Source organism: Podarcis pityusensis (genome assembly GCF_964106645.2).
Source record: "Podarcis pityusensis genome assembly, chromosome: 6".
Classification (NCBI taxonomy): Eukaryota; Metazoa; Chordata; class Lepidosauria; order Squamata; family Lacertidae; genus Podarcis; species Podarcis pityusensis.
Window position 1 is genome coordinate 11,634,521 of NC_138030.1, and position 21,815 is coordinate 11,656,335.

Consider the following 21,815-nt stretch of genomic DNA (forward strand, 5'->3'; position numbering starts at 1 on the left):
TTCAGTTACTTCACTCAAGACAGTGAAAGATAACTCTGGTCTGGATTCACACAGCAGTAACTTCCAGAAGTAGGGCGAAGGAGGAGAAGGCGCTTAGGGCACTGATTCCTAGAAGAACTGACCTTCTAGCTCATGGTTTTCCCATCTGTGGAATGCTCCTCCTGGTGAAGTACATCTGTCTCCTGAATTGTTAACTTTCAGGAGGAATTTTAAAGCATTCCTGTTCACCCTGGCTGAAAGATACAGTTCCTGGCAACTTTGGAATTAGTAGCTGGGGCAGTATGTCCCCATCTTTAAATGTTTTAAATGTGTTTTCATTCTATCTTTCATGGTTTCATGATGTCCCTTTGTTTGTTTTCCACCCTGGGATCTCTTGGGAGGAAAGAGGGCTGGATAGAAATTTGAATAATAATATAATAATAATTAATATATAAAAAACAGAGACCAAATTTCCAGAAGCCCCAATCAGAGTTATGCAACGTCATATTAGAGTGATGCTCCAGAGGGATTTTGAGAAAGAGATGATACCTAGGAATGGGAGTGAGTCCAGCCCACAAAGTCAATTTCACCTCTGGCCAGTCGCCGCTCTCCCTATTGATGACTCCCTATTCACCCTACTATGAGCCTTAAATTTGAACTTGAAGTTCTCTGTGGAAAACTTTTGGCTCAACCTCTGTTTTGAGATACGCTTGTTACTCGTGGTGTTGCTTCTGAAATGTTTTCATAGCAGTTTCGTTACTCCTTGCATTTACTATTTCTTCCATGACTTCGTTTTAATTGCTGCTCTAGCTTTTGCGGTTGCATTTTTTGTAGATACTTTGAAATGTTGTTGCAGCTATGGCTGAGAGGCAGGACATGAACAGCTAAAGAAACAAACGTAGCTGGCCACAACGTTCCATTGAGAAACCACACAAAGCACATTGAGGGTGGGGAAAGCGACAAATATCTTCTCTCTCTGGTTGATGTAGCTGTTCACCCTCATCAGCAGACTGTGTGCATTAAACGACACCACATTGGTGTGTGGGCTGAGCCGCCTAGTAGCTTTGATAAATGCAAGCATGTCCATGTATCCAAATTAGAATCACATTGATGGCTTTTTTTAAGGGGAGGGTGGTGTTTCAGCACAAGGCAGGCATCCACTCACATAAGAATGCTTCTCTTTCTTTTCCTCTCTACCTGAATCTCCCTGTGTGTCCCACCCACAATATCTGCTTCAGAAGTAGACCCTCCAGAGTAGATTTTGGAGGCATGTCTGGGGCATAGCTGTCAAGCGTCCCTTATTTGGCAGGACAGTCCCTTATCCCAGCGCTATGTCCCGCTGCTGTCCCTTATTGATGATGTCCCTTAAATTTCCCGGGTTTCAAAGGAAGCAGCTCCTCTCCCTCCCTCCTTGCTGGCCAGGGAGGAGGGAGGCTCCAACTGTGTTGCTTGGCTGCGTTACTCACCCAATAAGAAGTCTAAGAATGACTGGGGGGTGGAGCTTGCATGCTTTGTGCTGATCAAATCGGCTGCGTTGCCCGGGGACTCGCCTTTGCTCAGCGCTTCCCAGCGGAGAGGTGACGTGGTGGTTTTCCTTGAAGCTTAAGGCTTCATTTGGCTGCTGGCTGGGCTTTCTGCCTTTGCCTCAGAGGGGCTCAGAAGTTGAACATACCTGTGCTTGGAAAATCCCTTATTTTGGCTGCTGATCCCTTATTTTCGAGGCTGCTGGTCCCTTATTTTCAAATCTGTAAGTTGACAGCTACGGTCTGGGGGACCTGGAGAGAGAGAGAAGAGAAAGTAGAATTCTCCGTATGCAAACAGATTTTGATTGTGCAAACAGGCAGAGATCACTGGGTTTGACGTCAAATACATTTTAAGTGGTTTTGTATTAGTTGAATCAGCCTTGTGAATGGTTTGAGGATGGTAGTCCAAAGAAACCTGGTTCAACCTGCCTTTGTAGAGGGTTTTCCCCTCTGGGTTGGAAGTTTTATTTGATCTTAGGAATTCAGTGTAGCAGTAAGCAGATCGGTCAGACAGTGCAAACATTTCTGCTAGCATGATGGAATGATCTGCCTTCTCATCTCGCTGTGCATTTCTCAGGGTTTTCCCCCAACCCACCCACCCAGCAAATGGGGGGCATGCGATGAGGAAAGTTGGAAAACCCCCATTATGCTAGCAGAAACCTTTGTGTGACCTTCAATGGACAAGGCTTGTTTCTTGAAGCCCACCTAATGTTTTTTCCCCCATGCAATAATATTTATATGCTGATTAGTATAAACAAGGCAATCTCAAAGTGGTTTATCAGGACAGAGATTCAAATATATTAAAAGACATGCAGTAAACAAAAGCATGGCATGGCTAACTTTATTTAGGATTTCTTTTATACCTACCAACCAAAGTTCTTGAGGCAGCTTACAATATATTTAAAACTCAATAAAAAGGAAAATGGTACAACAGAGCAGAGCAAAGATGTACACACATTTTTTCCAACTAGTTCTCTGATGTTTCGTCCAGCTGCCTAACCTATTGCCTACCTGAATGAAATTTTGCTGTGTTCACAAACCTGGGTTCAGATAACCTTCATCCTTCAACGCCTCTCAGACCACTAAGTATCATTCACAGGGTTATTTTGAAGATAAAATGTGGAATACCTAGATGTTAAATTAATACACGCCCACTGAATGCAACAGGAAAGTATAGGAGTTGAATAAAATCTGCTATGTATGCCCTATATCCTACGCAGGCGGTTGGGGAGAGAAATTCAATTCAGTTCACATTTAAAGGTGAGCCCACCAAATTCTCACTTTCTGAAACAGTACCCAATCTGAAACACAGCCTCTGAAATTTGGACTTCCCCGAATTTTGCAATGTAGCTTTCCAGCTAAGTAATGTGCACAAAAATGCATGTGCCAGGGTAAAGTGTGCATAAAAATGCACACATTCATGAAAATAACACAAAGTAATGCATTGTATCAGGTGGAAATGCTTTCTGAAAATGTGTCTCTTAAGCACACTAAAATCATGATGAATTTTCAGGACTAAAAGGGGGAAAATGCAACCTGATGCAAAAATGTGGAGACCTGAAGAAAAATGAGAAGCTGAGAGAAACGAAAATGGATGGATTTAGGATCATAGAATCCTAGAGTTGGAAGGGACCCCAAAGGCCATCTAGTCAACCTCCTGCAATGCAGGAATCTCAGCTAAAGCATCCATGACAGATGGCCATAAAACAGACTTGCTCAATGGGACTTCTCCCTTCTGCAGTTTTTGGAGGTGCACAGAAGTGGAGTCCTGTTGTTTGAGATGCTGCTTGCACAGGGCTGGATACAACCCATTATCTTTCGACACAACCCACTTCACAGAGCTGTTGTGATGATTAGGGATGGCGCATGTTGCTTCTCTGTGCTCGGATAGTGCTGGTAGGTTTCGTCAGGCTGGCTCACAACGCTCCAAAACTCAGCGATTGGAATTTGGGTGTGAAAAAGGTTTTTAAAATTTGGTACTGCAGCCTTATTGGGAGAACTCACAGAGCAGTCCGAGGATAATTCTGCTTGTGGACAAGTGAACTCCACCAAGTTCACTCTCTTGTTCAATTTCCACAAACTTTGTCACCATCCCTAGGGATGATAGAATGCAACCACCTATAAGCTGCTCTGTATAGTACTTATCTCTAATACATTCTGGAGATATCTCTTTGTTTTCCCTCCCCCCCCCCCAGATAATTCTCTACAAGAACAGCTTGTGTGCTTCTATAAGTCAAGCTAGCCAGGCCCTGCCTTGCTAACTGTCTGGCTAGGAGGCCACCTGGGAAACTTGTATAAGAAGCACTGACCTTTGTGAAGAAAGGGCAAGGTATAAGCCTGATAAATAAATAAGCGGAATAAACATGTGTGCCCAGTGTTTTCCCTGCTCTTGAAAAATGAATGCCCTTGCAAGGGAAGGTTCTCTGCCTGTACGTTGGGGTTTGTGTTCATAAATTCATGCATGGAGCTATGTTTCCAAATTCAGGTATGTCCCTTCAGTGGAAGTGGTGGCTGTTGGCCAGCTGACACCACCCCCCAACTCCACCCACAAATACATGCAGATGTTGCATCAGCTTTCCCAAAAACTCATTTTCATGTTTAACCTGGCAGCCACAAGCCCTACCCTCCAACTGAATTAATCTGTCGTGACACTGAAGATTTAAATTGCTGTTGACTGGGCAAAGCAATGGGGTGGGGGTTCCAAACCCTCATGTGATGCTTTTAAAAAGCTAAAAACAAGGCAAATGCAAACTGTGCTTAATACAATATGTACAAGAAGAAATGGAAATAAGATTAGAAGTGATGTGTGTGCCAAGAGGCCTTTTTTAGGCAGTGCAGATGCAAGAGAACAAGGTTAATAAATTTTATTTTATTTTCCCCCATCCTCAAAAGCTGGCAGAAGTCCTCGTAGCAACAAGGTCAATTCTAACCTTATTTCTGCATTTTTTCCACAGATTCTCCTCCTCATTTCTTCTCTCATTCTCCTAAGAAGAAAATGGGGACCATTTAATGGATGTCGTAACACTTTTGGTTCTAGAGATGTCCTCGTTTCAAGAATGGTTAAATGTCACTGCGAATCTTTGAAATGATTAAAAGGAAGCAGGTAAAGTGGAGACAGAGGGATAGACACAGACTCTGCCTTTTGGACTCTGTGGGGCATCATTCTGACCAACTTAAGCTCCATTGATTTCAATGGGTCTACTCTAAGCATGAAAAGCAATGACAAACCTAGACAGCATCTTAAAAAGCAGAGACATCACCTTGCCAACAAAGGTCTGTATTGTTAAAGCTATGGTTTTCCCAGTAGTGATGTATGGAAGTGAGAGCTGGACCATAAAGAAGGCTGATCACCGAAGAATTGATGCTTTTGAATTATGGTGCTGGAGGAGACTCTTGAGAGTCCCACGGACTGCAAGAGGATCAAACCTATCCATTCTTAAGGAAATCAGCCCTGAGAGCTCACTAGAAGGACCATACCTGGGGTTTCGAACAAAATGATCAAGAAGAAGAAGAACAATACCTGGGGTTTCAATTGGACAATACCTGGGGTTTCGAACAAAATGATCAAGAAGAAGAAGAAGAGTTTGGATTTGATATCCCGCTTTATCACTACCCAAAGGAGTCTCAAAGCGGCTAACATTCTCCTTTCCCTTCCTCCCCCACAACAAACACTCTGTGAGGTGAGTGGGGCTGAGAGACTTCAAAGAAGTGTGACTACCCCAAGGTCACCCAGCAGCTGCATGTGGAGGAGCGGAGATGCGAATCTGGTTCACCAGATTATAAATCTACCACACTTAACCACTACACTACACTGGCTCTGGATCAAGGGGAAAGAGCTCTCTTCCATCAAGGGGATGGAACTCCCCTGTGGGGCAAGGTTGCAGCATTTGAGCCTCCTTAGTTTAGAGCTGGACCATAAAGAAGGCTGATCGCCAAAGAATTGATGCTTTTGAATTATGGTGCTGGAGGAGACTCTTGAGAGTCCCATGGACTGCAAGAAGATCAAACCTATCCATTCTGAAGGAAATCAGCCCTGAGTGCTGAGTGTCACTGGAAGGACAGATCCTGAAGCTGAGGCTCCAATACTTTGGCCACCTCATGAGAAGAAAAGACTCCCTTGAAAAGACCCTGATGTTGGGAAAGATGGAGGGCACAAGGAGAAGGGGATGACAGAGGACGAGATGGTTGGATAGTGTTCTCGAAGCTACCAGCATGAGTTTGACCAAACTGTGGGAGGCAGTGGAAGACAGGAGGGCCTGGAGTGCTCTGGTCCATGGGGTCACGAAGAGTCGGACACGACTAAACAACAACTCTAAGCATGGCTAACAAGGTTGGCTTGTAATCAGTTATCCGACAACTGTAGACACTTGGATTGGAGGCAGGTCCATTATAAAAGTAGACCCATTCCTCAGCACATTTGAGACCTGTTATGCAGAATGGGCAATTTTCTTGTGCTTTTATTAGGGCTCTTTATCATTCATAACTGCACAGAGGTGAGGATTTTAGTATGTGCTCCTTGACATATTACTCTTGGCTGTAAGCAAGTGTTTGAAAAATGTAATCTGCCAAAATGCCATTCTCTGCACAACCATAATTTGGGGGAAAGGGATGGTAATGACGAGGAAATAACAGCTAAAGTTAGATGAAGGGTGTTTGGGTGGTGTGATGTCTTATCGCAGGCAGAGATGTCCTACTGAATTGAATGGAGCTTGCTTCAAGGTAAGTGGGGTTTGGATTCTTCTGCCTGAAATCTCGATCTCATCCACACTCTTTTTCAGCAAGAGCTCTCTGCCATAAAACCCTTAGAAACAAACTTTTAAAAATCAATACTGCCATTTCACTCTTGCAGACATTACGGTTCTTTCTCACACATCATAATCATCATCTTCTTCTAACACTATCAGTGCATTTGGCATTTTATAGAGTAATGTAAGCTGAGAATAGTCGTTACCCTGCCCACCTCGCAGCCTAACAATGCAATCCTATACAGGTCGACTTTGTAGGAGGAAACCCCACTGAAATCAATTGAGCCTCCTCCCAAGGTAAATGGGTTCAGGATTGCAGTGTAAATTTGAGACACCATTCACTGGGATCTTCTGCCCTACAAGTTGCTAATCAGTGCATAAGGGAGAAGAAGGGGTGAAGCCTTTGTTTCAAAACTTCTTTAATGCTTCTGCTATCACTGCCTGTGGAACAGAGGCAGAGGAAGCAGGAATCATACCGGAGCAAAGATGGGGGAGGAAACAGGTAGTTGGTGGGCATTTTTCAGCCCACTCCGATTTGGGCTCTGAAAAAAATTTCCAGTTTCTCCCATTTGGGGTGGGAGTGTTCAAATCCATTCTGAATTAAAATGGGGAGAACTCAAAGTCACCTGTCTCCAGAAGGAAATGAAATATGTGCAAACTACCTATGACCAGAGATTACCTTAAAAGTGGCTCAATTCTGTGCTGCTGCTGTAACATTAAGGAGACCAGCCTTGAACGAATCTTACCGCCGATCTCTTAATATGTTTTAAAGTAGCAATTAAGGTTTTAACTTACATATTTTAGCTGTTTTTATCTGAATTATTTATCGTGTATTAGCTCACGGAGCTTAATTTTAACATATTTATGCTTGCGTGCTCTCTGTTGTTGCATATGTTGCACTCTGGTCGGTGACCGAAATAAATCGATTCATTCATTCATATGACCTAAGTTCTAAAATATTCAGTTTGTTTAGATGTACATACACATATACCCATTTATTTATTTATTTATTTATTTTATTTACTTTAATTTATATACCATCCTATACCTGCAGGTCATATGCATATACATATACAGTAAATCAGAACAACTGGGGCTTCTTGATGTATCAGCTCCACCTTGGAAATCGGATTATTGCCCTGTTCAGAATTCTAACGCATGCCTCCTGTTACCAGCTGAGTGGGACTGCATTGATTAGCTATGTCCCTGATGCCTATCGCTCAACATCCTAAAAAGCAAAGAGCTGCACCAACAAGTACAAAATAACCCCCCTGCAGCGCCACAAATCCAACTCAATGGTGTAAAGTTGGAAAATGTTGATCACTTTTCCTACCTGGGCAGTTATCTCTCCACAAGGGCCAACACATATGCCGAAATCCAGTGCAGCTTTCTCCTGATTGAAGTGCAGAGTGTTTGAGGACTGGGACATTTGCAGGGAAACCAAAATGCTTGTTTACAAAGCTATTGTACTACCAGCTTTACTCTATGCTTGTGAAACATGGACTACTTAAAAATGCCATCTCCATCCTTGAAAGATTCCATCAACGGTGTCTCCGGAAAATTTTACACATCACTTGGGAAGACAGGCGAACTAATACCAATGTACTGGAAGAAGCAAAGATTACCAGTGTTGAAGCAATGATTCTTCAACATCAACTTTGTTGGACTGGAGATGCTGTGCGGATGCCTGATTATCGTCTTCCAAAGCAACTACTCTATTCCAAAATTTAAAATGGAAAGTGTAATGCTGGTGGTCGACAAAAGAGGTTTAAAGACTCTCTCAGGGAAAATCTAAAAGAATGTAATATAAACACCAACAATTGGGAAACACTGGCCTGCAAACGCCCCAATTGGAGAACAGCCTTTACTCAGGACGCAAGGGAGAAATGTGCTAAGAGGAAGGCATGCTTGGCAAATCCACACCGTGATCACCTCCCGCCCGGAAACCAATGTCCCCACTGTGGAAGGACGTGTGGATCCAGAATTGGCCTCCACAGTCACTTACAGACTCATTGTTAAAACCGTGCTTATGGAAGACAATCTTACTTGGCTATGAGTGATCACCAAAGAAGAAGAAAGAAGAGGAAGAAGAAGAAGAAGAAGAAGAAGAAGAAGAAGAAGAAGAAGAAGAAGAAGAAGACTGCATGTGTGAACTAGTCTCATCCCTTGGTGCCTGGACCTAGAGCATGAATGTTCAGAGAGACAGAGACTTCACACAGCTGCTCAGCTGCCAGAGCCATGCCTAAGTATGTGATGTCCAGGATAAGGCTACGTGGTGCTGCCCAACTCACACTTTGGGAAAATGCATGCTCATGTGTGGCATCTACTGTGGGAGTGGGTTCTGGAGACAGAGCAAGAGGTCTGGAGCTGAGGAAGTGAGCTTTCAACCCAACCGGGGTCTAGAGGAGACTGAGAGGCTTATATTCTCATTGTTAACTCCTCTTTTTCCTGGTCATCTGTTGGATCATTAAGAATGTGAGGATAGCCCTTCAGAATCAGGCCAATGGCCCATCTAGCCCAGCATCCTTTTCTAGCTGTGACCTGAAGCCCATGAGCCTGAACTAAGTACAACAGCATTCTCCCCTTCTGTGGAGAGAGTCCTCCTGAGTAGACCCTTGTACCCTTCCTCCTGAGTAGACCCTTCAACCCAAAGAGACCTCCGGCAGTAGAGTCTTCTGGCAGCCAAGGGGACACTCCTGTGATTGTGGGTTTTCCATTGGGGCTGACTGTTGCCTTTGCTCTTGAGGAGCAGATGATGATCGGGCAGAACTGGAGATCAAGGTATGCCTGTGGTTAGACGGATCATTGCAGGGGCTCAGGTGAGACACGCAGGATCCAAACCACTTTAGGCTGCCTTGGGTACTCCTGAGATGTTCTTCCGGGTCCTCAGTTGGAGTGAGGTCTGATGCTTCTTCAGAGGAGGTCTCGCCAAGGCCTGGGTTGGATGAGATCCTGACAATGCATGAGTCAAAACTTATGAATAGGTCATTAAGAACTCCCAAACTTCATGGAGCAATTTTGATGATGAAAATTTTGGAAGCATCCTGTCTGAAGGCTACAAAACCCAATTTGCTCGAGCATTTTCTCCCAACTTTTGCTTCATTTTGTATCTCCATCTGAGAGTTTACATTTTTAAGTTTTAGCCTCAAGCAAATGACTAAGGCTGAGTTACTGCCTGAATCCTTGGCAATGGTGAAAGGGAGGGAATTTAATAAGTGAAAAGAAAACACACACACACACACACCCTGACAGATCCATAACTACATGCAATGCAAATAAGCTCTTACATCAAAATGTAGAAATGATAATGCAATTTAATGGCTTAAGGACTTTTTAAAAGGATGAAAATGCCTGCTATATTTTGACAGAGCAAAGATATCTAAGCTGCATGCCGGGGATGCGGTGGAGCCTAGCTCTATAAGTCTTGGAGATGATTTGACAAGAACAATTTCAATGTTCAGTTTAATGCACTTATGACAAATTTAAGTGATGAATCGATGCCCAAGAGGCCATGTGACTGGAATTAGGAGGCACAAATTCCCTTGTTATGGGAGCAGCTACAGGGCAGTTCAGTGCTGACAGGCATACTAAAAGTTAGACAAAGGAAATCTACAAAGAACATTATGTCAATGGCAGAGAAAATGGAAAGCTATATATTTATTAAACCGTAATGTCACCAGGTGAAGCTTTGCGGCACTGAAGACACTTCTTGGTTCTCCAGATGCAGGAAGAGGAAATCTTATTGGCGTAAATTCAGCCGGCGGAGAAAAGCAAACATTACCTTAGAATCCCAGAAGTTGCTCTTGCAGTCTTGTCCTCAATTTACTGTACGCTTGCGGCTTCCTCCTGCCACAGATGTGCCGATCAGCATGAGGTCATGCATGGATTCCTGCACTGCTCCCAGAAGCTATGGGGGGAGGGGCAAAACTGTATGTCACGATTAACATGAAATGCACAGTTCTCATGCTTTTCTTTAATTGCTTGCAGCCAGAGACCCCCCTTTCCTGACTAATTGTCATCAGAATTGTGGCACATGGAGCAAGAAGCTTTACCTCTCCCCAACCACAGCCCCCTGAGATTTATTTATTTATTTATTTATTTATTGGAAAAACCAAACCTCATGAAATTTGGGAGTTTCAGGTTCCTCAGTTTTTTGACTGGGGAAGGAAGGGATAAACTTCTCCTGCCAGACTGCTGCAATCTTGATAACAATTTTAAAAATTGTCCCCCTGTAAAGACAAATATGTCTAATGTGGTCTTTCATCCTTCCTTGGATCAAAACACAAGAAGAATGTAAGAATAGCTCCGCAGCGTCAGAACGAGGTCCCATCTAGTTAGGTGTAGCTAGCCAGATGTCTGCCAGAATTCCAGAAGTGATCAAACCAGCAATCAGACCTGGATGGGGTCTGATGCCATTGAACAATGGCAGTGAGACTGGCTCAGGAATCAACAGATTCTGAACCATCTCAGCTCTTCTCTACCTCTAGAATGTCCCATTTGAGGGGCTTTTGTGGGCTTCCAGTAGCAGGCATCCTGCCCACCTCTGTGTTCAGTGAGTGGAAAGGGGTGTGTGACTTGGATGGCGTGGTTGCTGGTGGTGATGGCTGGCTTGTTTTCTGTGAAAGGTGGGTGATGAGTCACTTTTGCCCAATCCACCACCACCCTAATCTGGATGAAGGGGTTGGTGGTCTGGATTGTTCCATAATTTAGGAATAAATTCCACTGAAGTCAATGGAACTTGCTTCTAAATTGACAAGTATTAGGATTGTGCTCCTGACCAGCTGCGTCTAGGTTCTGTTGGAGATGAAATAAAAGCTGTTTGATGGATCTGTCAGATTACTGACTCTCAGGATAGACTTCTTGAGAGGCTGATCAAGCAGATGCAGGGACTGGATTCCTTGCTCAGGAACAACCCTGGTGTGTGCTTTGTAGGCTAGCTCAGTACCCCACTATCTTAAAAAAGAGCCTTTGTCAGAACTTCTCAAAAACTAGACAAAATTTTGAAAGCACATTGAATACAGAGGTAGTTACTGAAAGTGAAACAGCACACACACACAAAAATCTTTGGCCCAGTTGTGTTCATCATAAGCATCTCTGGTTCCCAGGAATTTCCATCTAAATGTTGCATTACAATTTACATTTGTCATGGGATGTCTGAACACAGGAATACCTGGGGCTGGCTGGTTATCCTAATCTGTAATGATGAAGATGAAATGGGACAGACGTAGATTTACATTTCTTCCCATTTTTTAAAAAAACTGCAGGGTTCCCTTCAAGTGGAAAAGTTTGCCAGCTTTGTCATGAACCAGGGGAGGCAAGGGTGGACAGCAATGGATCAGAAGGAACTGTCACAATCCCAGCCTCTGTTCCTGTGAAATTGCAATAGATTGTTCCTTGCAGAGTGTCTGCAATTATATAAGCACAGGGATTCCTACAGCCGATCATCTCAGAATTTGTAGCACTACATGCAGAGTCTTCTGGTTTAATGAACAAAATTTAGCTCTTGTGGGTCATGGAGAGCAGTCTGATGAACTCTAGGCTGTAAATGTCACCAATTTTCAGATTTGCTTGAGTGGCCTGGTTACCCGCTTGCCTCGCTTTTAGGATAATCTCAAAATCTACAGCAAGTGGAGATAGCAAATTCCCTGGCTCATCTAATGTATCGAAAGGACATTTGGGTTTGATGCTGGCCTTACAAAAGTTGTTATGCACTGAACCACTGTCAGTCATTTTCTCACATCCAAGGAAAGTTAGTTCCTCAGCCAAAGCGAGGGATGCTTCTTGTAGTTGTCTGTCACCTTCTCTGTTCTTCCATTTCAAAGGCTGCAAAGAAAGGTCATGTGATGGAGGGTAAATTAATTTCACTTTACATACTGGTGCAGTCTTGCCAAATACAGTGTTACCTCAGTTTTCAAACGTAGTCCATTTCGGAAGACCGTTTGAATTCCGAAACTTTCGAAAACTGAAAGCTCAGAACGGAAGCCTCAAAACCAGGCATAGGCAAACTCCGGCCCTCCAGATGTTTGGGACTACAATTCCCATCATCCCTAGCTAACAGGACCAGTGGTCAGGGATGATGGGAATTGTAGTCCCAAACATCTGGAGGGTCAGAGTTTGCCTATGCCTGCTCAAAGCGGAAAACTCAAAATGGAAGTCATGTTTCAAGTTTGACTTCTGAGATGTGTTCGAAAACTGAAGCATTTACTTCCAGGTTTATGGTGTTCGAAAACCGAAACATTCATCAATGGAGACGTTCAAAAACTGAGGTACCACTGTACACACTTCTTGAAAGAATGTGTGAAACACATGCATGCAACTCTTTGACATTTGCTGCACTCTGAATTTTGTAATGCCAAAGATGGATACAAAAATGTATATATTGGGGGGGGGGAGGGTTTATAAGGTGTGTATCTTACTGAAAATAACAAGGCATTGACTTGGAAGATGGCTTGCCAAAATGCATACGTTAGGCAAAACAGAATGCAAAATGTGTCTATCAGAAGGAAACACACACAAGTCTCGCTAGATCTGGAGAAACAGGAAACAGGGAAACACTGCACTGGAGCAAAAAAAGGGGTTTCTGGAAAATATTTATAATCACCTTGTAACCAATTCTGGGAGAATATTTTGCAAAGCCCTAGAGGCAAGTGTGGGGCAGACAAAAGACACTGCCTCAAGTGTGGTATAGTGGTATAGCATGTTGGACTAGGACCTGGGAGACCAGGGTTCAGCCATGAAGCTCACTGGGTGACCTTGGGCCCGTCAAGGTCTCTTAGCCTAACCTACCTCACAGGGCTGTTGTGAGGATGAAATGAGGAGGTGAAGAACCGTGTATGCCTTGGAGCTCTTTGGAGAAAAAGCTGGGATATAAATGCAAAATATGCCACACAATTTAATGAAAAGGATCTATAAGGGCCTCATTCTCTGCAACTTTGGATATGGCTGACATCTGACGGATTTGTTTGCAAGCATCTGATTGATGTATGCCCCTGTCGGCCCCTAATGGAGCCTATCTGGAACAACATTTTAACAGCACAAGGGCTTCAGAGCAGGAAAAAGGATCTCAGCCTCACAAAAGAGTTAGCGGGAATGATTTGGGAGCACAGCTCAGACAGGAAGGCTCCCTGCCTCTTTCATATGCTCCTTAAGCCCCTGAAGACTGGCTCAGGTTTAATCGACAGTAGGATGTCTGACTCCTCTTTTCAATCAAATCTGAAAAGACATCTTGCAGGGTGACATGTCAGCTGGAAAAGTTTAACTACAGGTGCAAGGAAACGACAGTGCAAGAGGCTTTTTTGCCTCTCTTCCTACTGTTCTTTGAAGGCTGGGACTAAAAACGTCTGGGTCTGGAAAGAAAGAAAGAAAGAAAGAAAGAAAGAAAGAAAGAAAGAAAGAGGAAGTGAAAGCTTAGCACACAAGCCAACCAGGTGGTTGTCACCATCGATGGTGAGGATTCCGTTGTGATGATGACCTCACTTCAAAGACAGCTACAGTAATCCTTCAGAGAATCAAATTCAAGCGCCTAGGAAGGAGAGAACTCTCACATGAAATGGCTTCCGACATATCAAAGGCAACAGTCTGAGTAACTGAAAGACGAGGGAAACTGTCAATGCACGAAAGGTCCTACCGAGTTTTATTCAGGGGTGGGAGTGAGGAATCATCAGAAGAATCTGCACAGAGAGACCCATGATAGTTAGGTTGGCTGAATTGGTTAGATCCTGCTGGATAGAAGTTTTTTTTGGGGGGGGGGGGTTGTGGCACAGTAATGGAAATATATGCCTACAGATTTGCCAAAGTGCACAAGGCTGCCTTATATTGAATAAAAGAAGGGGTGAACCTGTGAGCTTCAATTTCTCCCAGTTTCTCCTTTTCCCAATCTTAAATTCCCTTTCCCTATCTTAAATTCAGTTCTTCCACTCTGGCTGAGAGCGGAAGAGTGAGTTAAGCCCTGCCAAGTGGTTCAGCAATAAAACTGCCGGCACATTTGCAAAGCTAAGCAGGGTCGGGTATGGTTTTGAATTGGATGGGGGACCGCTTGTTGAGATTCCTGCATTGCCAGGGGTTGGATTGGATGGCCTTTGGGATCCCTTCCAACTCTATGATTCTATGCACCTTAACTACCTGATGGCTCATTGCCAGAAATCTGAGCTGCAGCTCTCACAGCAGGAGAGGAAACATGAGAAGTCAGAGATGGCTAGTAGCAACAATTGTAGCAGAGGAGTTACAGGTTGTAGATATTTGCAAATAAAACCATATATCATAAAGACACCACAGTCTCTGCTGTGCCTAATTTCTGAAGAAAACATGAACCCTAGGTAAGTACAGTGGTACCTCGGGTTAAGTACTTAATTCATTCTGGAGGTCTGTACTTAACCTGAAACTGTTCTTAACCTGAAGCACCACTTTAGCTAATGGGGCCTCCTGCTGCTGCTGCGCCACTGGAGCACGATTTCTCTTCTCACCCTGAAGCAAAGTTCTTAACCTGAAGCACTATTTCTGGGTTAGCGGAGGCTGTAACCTGAAGTGTATGTAACCCGAGATACCACTGTATTTGGAACCCCTGGAACTGCTAGGTGAAGATTGTGGTGACCTCTCTCTCTCTCTCTCTCTCTCTCTCTCTCTCTCTCTCATCTCTCTGTCATCTATTATCTATCTACCATCTATCTATCTATCTATCTATCTATCTATCTATCTATCTATCATCTATCTATCTAACATCTATCTTGAACAGAACCCATAGTGAATTTTAAAAACAACAGCAAGCAGGAAGTCTAACCACATCAGCTAACTGCTATAAATTATATCACAGCAATTTAACTGTTCAATTATAACCCAATGAAAATATTTCGTAAGTGAAAAAAAGTTGTGAAACAATTCTGGCACATGCATTTCAGTTCATTTTATATATTTAATGGTGATAGTCATTTAATCCTTTGTATTTGTGAGAAACCATAACAGCTATTGTACCACGATAGCCAACGTAATTCAATTTTTTTGTTTATTTCTCTTCAAACAAACAAAAAACCCACTGAATGAAAAAAAATTATCAACAGAATCCCTTTGTTAGTTTTCAATACATGGCTATTCAGCCAATCTGAGGATAAATACATTTTACTTTTCTCTCTAGAGACATAAGCTAGACATGCATTACTGATATTTCCTTATCTAGGATGGTGCAAAGGGTGTTAGATAATTATACCACAGGATATGCTGTCATTTTTTTGAATTTGCATATACAGTAGGCTCATTAATACTGATTGCTAATTTTCATTTATCACGCCTCCACCTAATAAATTCTGTACCTCTTGAATATAAGGATATATGGGCAGAACTAGAGAGGGGAACAGCTTGAATGGGGAAGGTTATCAGTTTATCATACCTGAGCTGGAAGCTACCAATGGACGATGAAGGCAACATCACCAAGAAGGGGCATGTTGTGCAGATGTCAACTGATGTTGACTATGGATGTGGCAATTCAAATCACTTTTCAATTGTTTGCTTTATTATTTATTTCCATTATGGGTTCTTTAACGCCATTGCATATTATAATCATGGATCAAATTTACAGCTAGCTCTAAACTGCTTAGAAGCCATTTCAGCATCTCATAGAATCATAGAGTTGGAAGGGACTCAAGGGCCATCTAGTCTGACCCCCTGCAATGCAGGAAACTCAACTAAAGCATCCATGACCGATGGCCATCCAACCTCTGCTTAGAAACATCAGTGGTATATCAATCAACCAATCGATTAAATAATTGGTAATAATAATAAATAATAATAAATTTTAATTTATACCCCGCCCTTCCCGATTCAGAAAACTGGGCTCAGGGTGGCTAACAACAAATTTAAAACACTTAATTGATTCAACAAAAAACAGCATAAAATACAGTATAAAACATATATACAGTAACAATAAATTCAGAATTCAAAAATCAATTTAGGGGGGAAATCTAGCCAATAAACATTAGATGATCACCAGGGCTAGCTGGCTAAACTAGTCCTATTTGGGCCAACAAGGAGACCAGGAGAGAATTAGCTGTGTGATCCCAGAGCAGGTAATCTTCATAAAAAGGGGAGGGGGAGGGAAGGAAGGGGAATGAAAGATCAGGCTAAGTTCAAATTGAAAGCCAGGCAGAATAGCTCTGTTTTACAGGCCCTGCGGAAGGAAGTTAAATCCTGCAGGGCCCTGGTCTCATGGGACATAGCATTCCACCAGGTCGGAGCCATCACTGAGAAGGCCCTGGCCCTGGTGGAGGATAATCTGACTTCCTTAGGGCCTGGAACCTCTAAACTATGATTATTCATGGACCTTAAGGTCCTCTGCGGGGCATACCAGGAGAGGCGGTCCTGTAAATAGGAGGGCCATAAGCCAGATGTTAGTAAATGACCAACATCTATAATAAGGAGTATGGTAGGGCACAAACGGATCTCAATTCTTCCCACAGACCCAATGGCTTCTCAGAGGGCTTTTTGCCAACTTTAGGATTGTGACCTTTAACGCACACCCCAGATCTGATTAATGGGAGAGAAGTAACTACATTCCACTCCTACGGAAACCAATGAGACTTGAGTTTGCTAATCTGCAGTTGCTTGCGTTGCACCCAAAATCTTATTGCATCCTAAATCTATTACCCATAAGGCAAACACAATGCCAAACAGGCACATTTTACCCTTTTCTTGTTTCTAAAATAGGAACTACTAACATTTTGTTCATATTTTTATCCAGGCTATTTCAAAGAAAGAAAGAAAGGAGGGGGGAGAACTGTTCAATTTTGTTTTATCTTTCTCTTTCTTAAAAAAGGGCATTATTAATTTCAGTTTCAACAACTGTTATTTTTTTCTCTATGTGCGTGTGTGTATTCATATTTAAATTAGGTTCCCTCGAGATGGAAGGAAAGCAAAGAGGTTTTATCAAGAGAGACTAATAATATAGCAGGCAAAGCATCCGAGACTTTCCGTATTGAATGTATAAATCATGCTAGCAGGAACCAGAAATGTTTAAATAATATAGAGAGTCTCGCAATAATATACTTATTAGTTTAAGTAATTTGGGGGCTCTTGTTCACATGGCAAATCTCTCACAGAAAATTTTCTCAGCTAATCACTTGATAACTGAAGCCGAGGGAGGGATATACATATTATTCATCCCATAATTCTTCAGGACTTAAATGTTATCATAGATCTTTGTACTGTGTGGTGGTCGATAACGCATTTATTTAGGACGTTCATGGGCTCCTATTAAAGAATTCATTTCTCTTTGCTTGGCAAAATGTACCTGAGATAGAGAATTCAAAGTAATAATTAAAATGTTCAAATATAACACTTAATGAAAACAGCAATTTTTATTGTTAAAAAAAAAAGAAGCCAAGGCTGTTGCAAAAAAATTAATAAAATCTTTCTTTGCACATTGTATTTTGCTGCCGGATTTGCAAGCAGTGAAAATGGGGAGGAGATTTTGTGAATTTGGGAAGGAAGGGAGGGGAATTTGAGTCAGGAGAGAGACAAACGGTGCCTGCTGATCTCTGCGATAGAGTGTTTCACATGAGTGAGACAATGACACCAAAGGCTTGGTATTGTGTTGATGTCAAATGGGTCTCCTTAGTTCAGGGGACGATGATGCTGAAATTAGGCCAGATCATTGAACTGGACCATAAAGCAGTCAGAGAAGAGCACATACTGAGAGTACTGGGACCATAGAGTGAAGGGTGGGTAAAAATTACTTATAGTAATAGTAAAAATACTGTAGTGGCTGCAGGTGATGTTCCAGTTCAAGGTATTGGCAGTAATATACAAAGCCCAAGTATCTGAAGGAGCATCTTCTTCAGTAAGTTCCAACGGATAGTTTACTTCTCCTTCTTCTTGGGGTTTAATGGTAGGAAGACCAAGGAGAGGCCCCATTAATGTCATCTACTGTGATCCTAAATGTCTGCCACCTTGAGGGGTATCTTCAGGAGAAGAAAAGGCTAAGGAGTATGTTAACGGAAAAATCCGAGGGCTCCCTTGGACAAAAACAAAGACACCAACCAGGATAACTTGGAGCAAAACAGCAGCCTGTAGGCTTGGCCTTTATTGGATACTGTCGCGACAGGACTCCCACCCGCACCAAGATGAAGCAAAATGGAAGTCCAGAACAAAAGAAGACCCCAACTTTTATTAGTTACTAATCCCTCAAACTACACCCCTAAGGCTACATCACAACTACATCACAAAAAGGGAGGGGTTGAGGGAGGAGTTGTGGAGGTAACCTGACTATCTTGTCACCTGGCTGGTTCCTCCTCTCCCCCTCCCCATGAGTCATTTCCAGAGGACAAAAGGGAGTTGGCAGTTTCCTGCCCCCAGAGGGAAGATCTGATCATTGTCCTTTGTTCCAGTCCATGTTGAATCCACTCCCATATGCAAGTCCTTTGTGACCTGGATGGTCTTCTGTCTGGGACCATCAAGGTTGTCATGCCAACTGGGCAGGGCTCCTGTGTATGTGCTGGTATGGTTAAGGGATTATGGCCGTCCTGTATCAAACCACTCCCCTTTGATAGTCCTTCCTTCATGGAGTAAAATAAAAGTGGACCGGTGTAAATCCGATGTATGGTTGATTTACTATGAATTTATAACAGGAACGTTGTGTATGTAGTGTGTGTGTGTGTGTGTGTGTGTGTGTGTGTGTGTGTGTGTTGTGTTTGTACAAACTGAATGATTGGGGGGGGGGGTCCTGCAACAAGTAAAAAAATCTGGAGTCCCTAAGATGGTTGGATGACGCCTTGTACACTTCCTTCTGGCAACTCCTGCAGCCAAGCTGGTGCCAAACATATTACTCTACTTTACTTTGGACCACAAAATAGGAATCTTGTTGTCTGGGCAGCCCAGGACCTCCATACACACTGCCCAGGGGAAGTCTCTTCAGTGCTGCTAACACAAAAGTTTGACTTCACCCCCAGAGGTGAAGTCAAAGAGAGACTTCATTGTCTCTCAAGACAGACAGATGCCAACAACAAAAGCAGTAATGCACACTCACAGCTGCCCCTTAATCGAGGCAAACAAAAGTCTTGACCAGAGTTGACGGACAGTCATTCCAGTCATGCAGAAACATTCAAGGAGGGTGTGAGGCAGGCAGGTGAGGGTATGGCCTTTGGAGAAGGCATGAGAATGGGGTGGGGAAGAGACCTGGAGGGCCACATTTGACCTTCACACCTGAGGTTCTCCACCCCTTCTGCGGAGGACAGGCAGGATATACATTTACCAAATAAAAACAAAAATATGTATGTAGTCTCCAGCGCTGGAGACTCTGCACTAGAATAAAGGGGAAACCAGGCTGCTTCTCAGTGATGATCAAAAGTAATTGGGAAAACATTAACGTTACAAACAGAGGTCTCTCATTGAAGGAAATAAAAATTAAAGAGATCTTGAAGCCCGCCTGACAAAAGGTAATCATGTTTCTGCTACTCCAGCACAAAGGGAGATGAATAATAAAACAATACAGATTTAGGGGAAGCCGTTTCATCTTTGCGGGAAAAGAAGAATGCCAAATATGCAGAAATGGTAAAGTTCAGTCGAGACCGTTTCAAAATGAAATGCAAAGACAATCAGGGGAAAATAAATGGTTGCGCGCAGCAAAACACTCATGAAAGGGTGAAATCTCTATTGTTCTATTCCTGGGTGACTTCCCACCCAACCCCCGGAGGTAGTGGCAAATAAATAACCCTTGCACAGCATCAGATCAAAGGCACTTAAGTGTGGATGAAGAGATGAAATACTGATGCAATTTTTTTCTTATGGGAGGCAGTGGGAGGATGAAGAAGGAAAGGTTAAGCAAAAAAGCAAAAGAAGAAAGACAAAGGTGCTGAAGGTCCCTCAATAAATAAAGGCGAGACGGCTGAAGATAAGCAGAGTGGAATTACAAGGCTTGTTACTGGAGGTTCCCCCCGCCCCAAGACCCTCTGGGGAAGATTGAAAGCCTGATGTAGGGTTGCAGGCATCCATGAAAGAGTGTTTTAATATTTCCAGCTGAAGTCGGCATCATTTTCAAACACCGATTCTGCACAGCCGTAGCTTGTGCTTTTTGGAATATGCACCTGCTTAGGAACTATTCCCAGCACTTGGTTTGTTTTCTTGCTCCGTATATCGGCCACTTTTCTGCCAAGGCTTTCTAGGAAGTTTATACTTCTTTGTAGAGAAAGGAAAGGCTTAGAATCTGAGAGACGCAGCACAAAAGGCGACAGGAGCTGAGAGGAAAGAGGGAAACTAGAAAATCTGCAGTACTACAGTAGTACCTCGGGTTACTTACGCTTCAGGTTACATACACTTCAGGTTACAGACTCCAAGAAGATATTGATCTACCCTTGAGATGCAAAGTCCTTCAAACAGGGAAGGGGTCCTCTAAGCAACACCCTTTGGTGCAAAAATGATCCCAAAGAATATAATCCCAGCTATGAGCCCAGAGTGGCTGGGGAAACCCTGCCTGCATTTAAGGTGAAGGGTGATAGCAGCAAATACAGCAGCAGCAGCAGCAGCAGCAGCAGCAAATGATGGAAGTTGAGAGTGAACCTTAGGACAACCTCAGAGGCAATGAAGAAATCCAAGAGAAGATGTGGACTTAAGGTGGGGTTGCTAAAATGGGGGGCTGTCAGTCAAGAAACTATGCAGTCTTGGGTATCTGGAAGGAAGCAGGTGCCTATAAAAACTTTGGGTGGTGAGTAATAATATACAATTAAGCCTCACAAGAACCTTGTGATGTGAAGAGTGCCAGACCTTCCTTTATAATGAGGCTATTATTGGACTGTAATTGAAAACTAATAAAAATATTATATATAAAAAGACCTTCCTTTGCAAATTAATAAAGAGACTCACCCCATCACCTCTACAAAACTGGGAGAACTTGTGGCTCTGAAGGGTTTCTGCTAAGCTGCTGCATGTTTCTGGGTTTATAACTTAGCACATGCTCCTTTTGAGGGTTCTAGCTAGACCAGACCAGCTTTCCTTCTTAAGTTCCAAGGGGATCAACCAGGTCATTCCATTCACTGACATCACCACCACGATGTTCTGTTCTTCTGTTCCAGCCAATGCTTAAGAGGTCATGACTCATGGAGAACACTAATCATGCTTGGTTATCATCAGACTGAGACGCCCTCTCAAGCATGCTGATGCTTCTCTCCTGTTTCTCAAACACACTAATTTTCCTCCAGACCTGTCACTACAGAGGCTCTAAACAGTTGGGATACCTCACCCCACAGGGTCTCAACCACATTGAGCACTGAGGCACAATCATCTGCTCATGAATAGGTACACCTTTGCAAGTTTCTGTGGTAAACATGAGGATGTTAAGCTGTCAAAGCTAGTGGTGGCACATAATTAGGTCCAGAGACTGTGGTGTTGCCCTGCTCTCCCTTGTACATGCAACAGATAGCACATAAGGCCTAGTTACATTGAAGAAGATGGGTGGCAAATACTCTGGGGAAGATTAAGAGGAGTCAATTTAATCTAATTCAATTTGCTCTCAAAGAACACACAGAAATAAACACAGCTTTGTTATCATTCTCCTGACCACAGGATCAATAGAAATATTGCCATTGCATTA

General features: G+C 43.1%; 1 long non-coding RNA gene across 1 annotated transcript; it reads right to left on the minus strand.

Moving 5' to 3' along the window:
* Window positions 1–4,378: 4,378 nt before the first annotated feature.
* LOC308480313 lies at window positions 4,379–21,199 on the minus strand. The gene is made up of 3 exons (XR_013988027.1): window positions 21,089–21,199; window positions 10,029–10,154; window positions 4,379–4,486 (listed from the first exon to the last, which is right to left on the minus strand). It is a non-coding gene; the product is annotated as an uncharacterized lncRNA (long non-coding RNA).
* Between the last annotated feature and the right edge of the window lie 616 nt (window positions 21,200–21,815).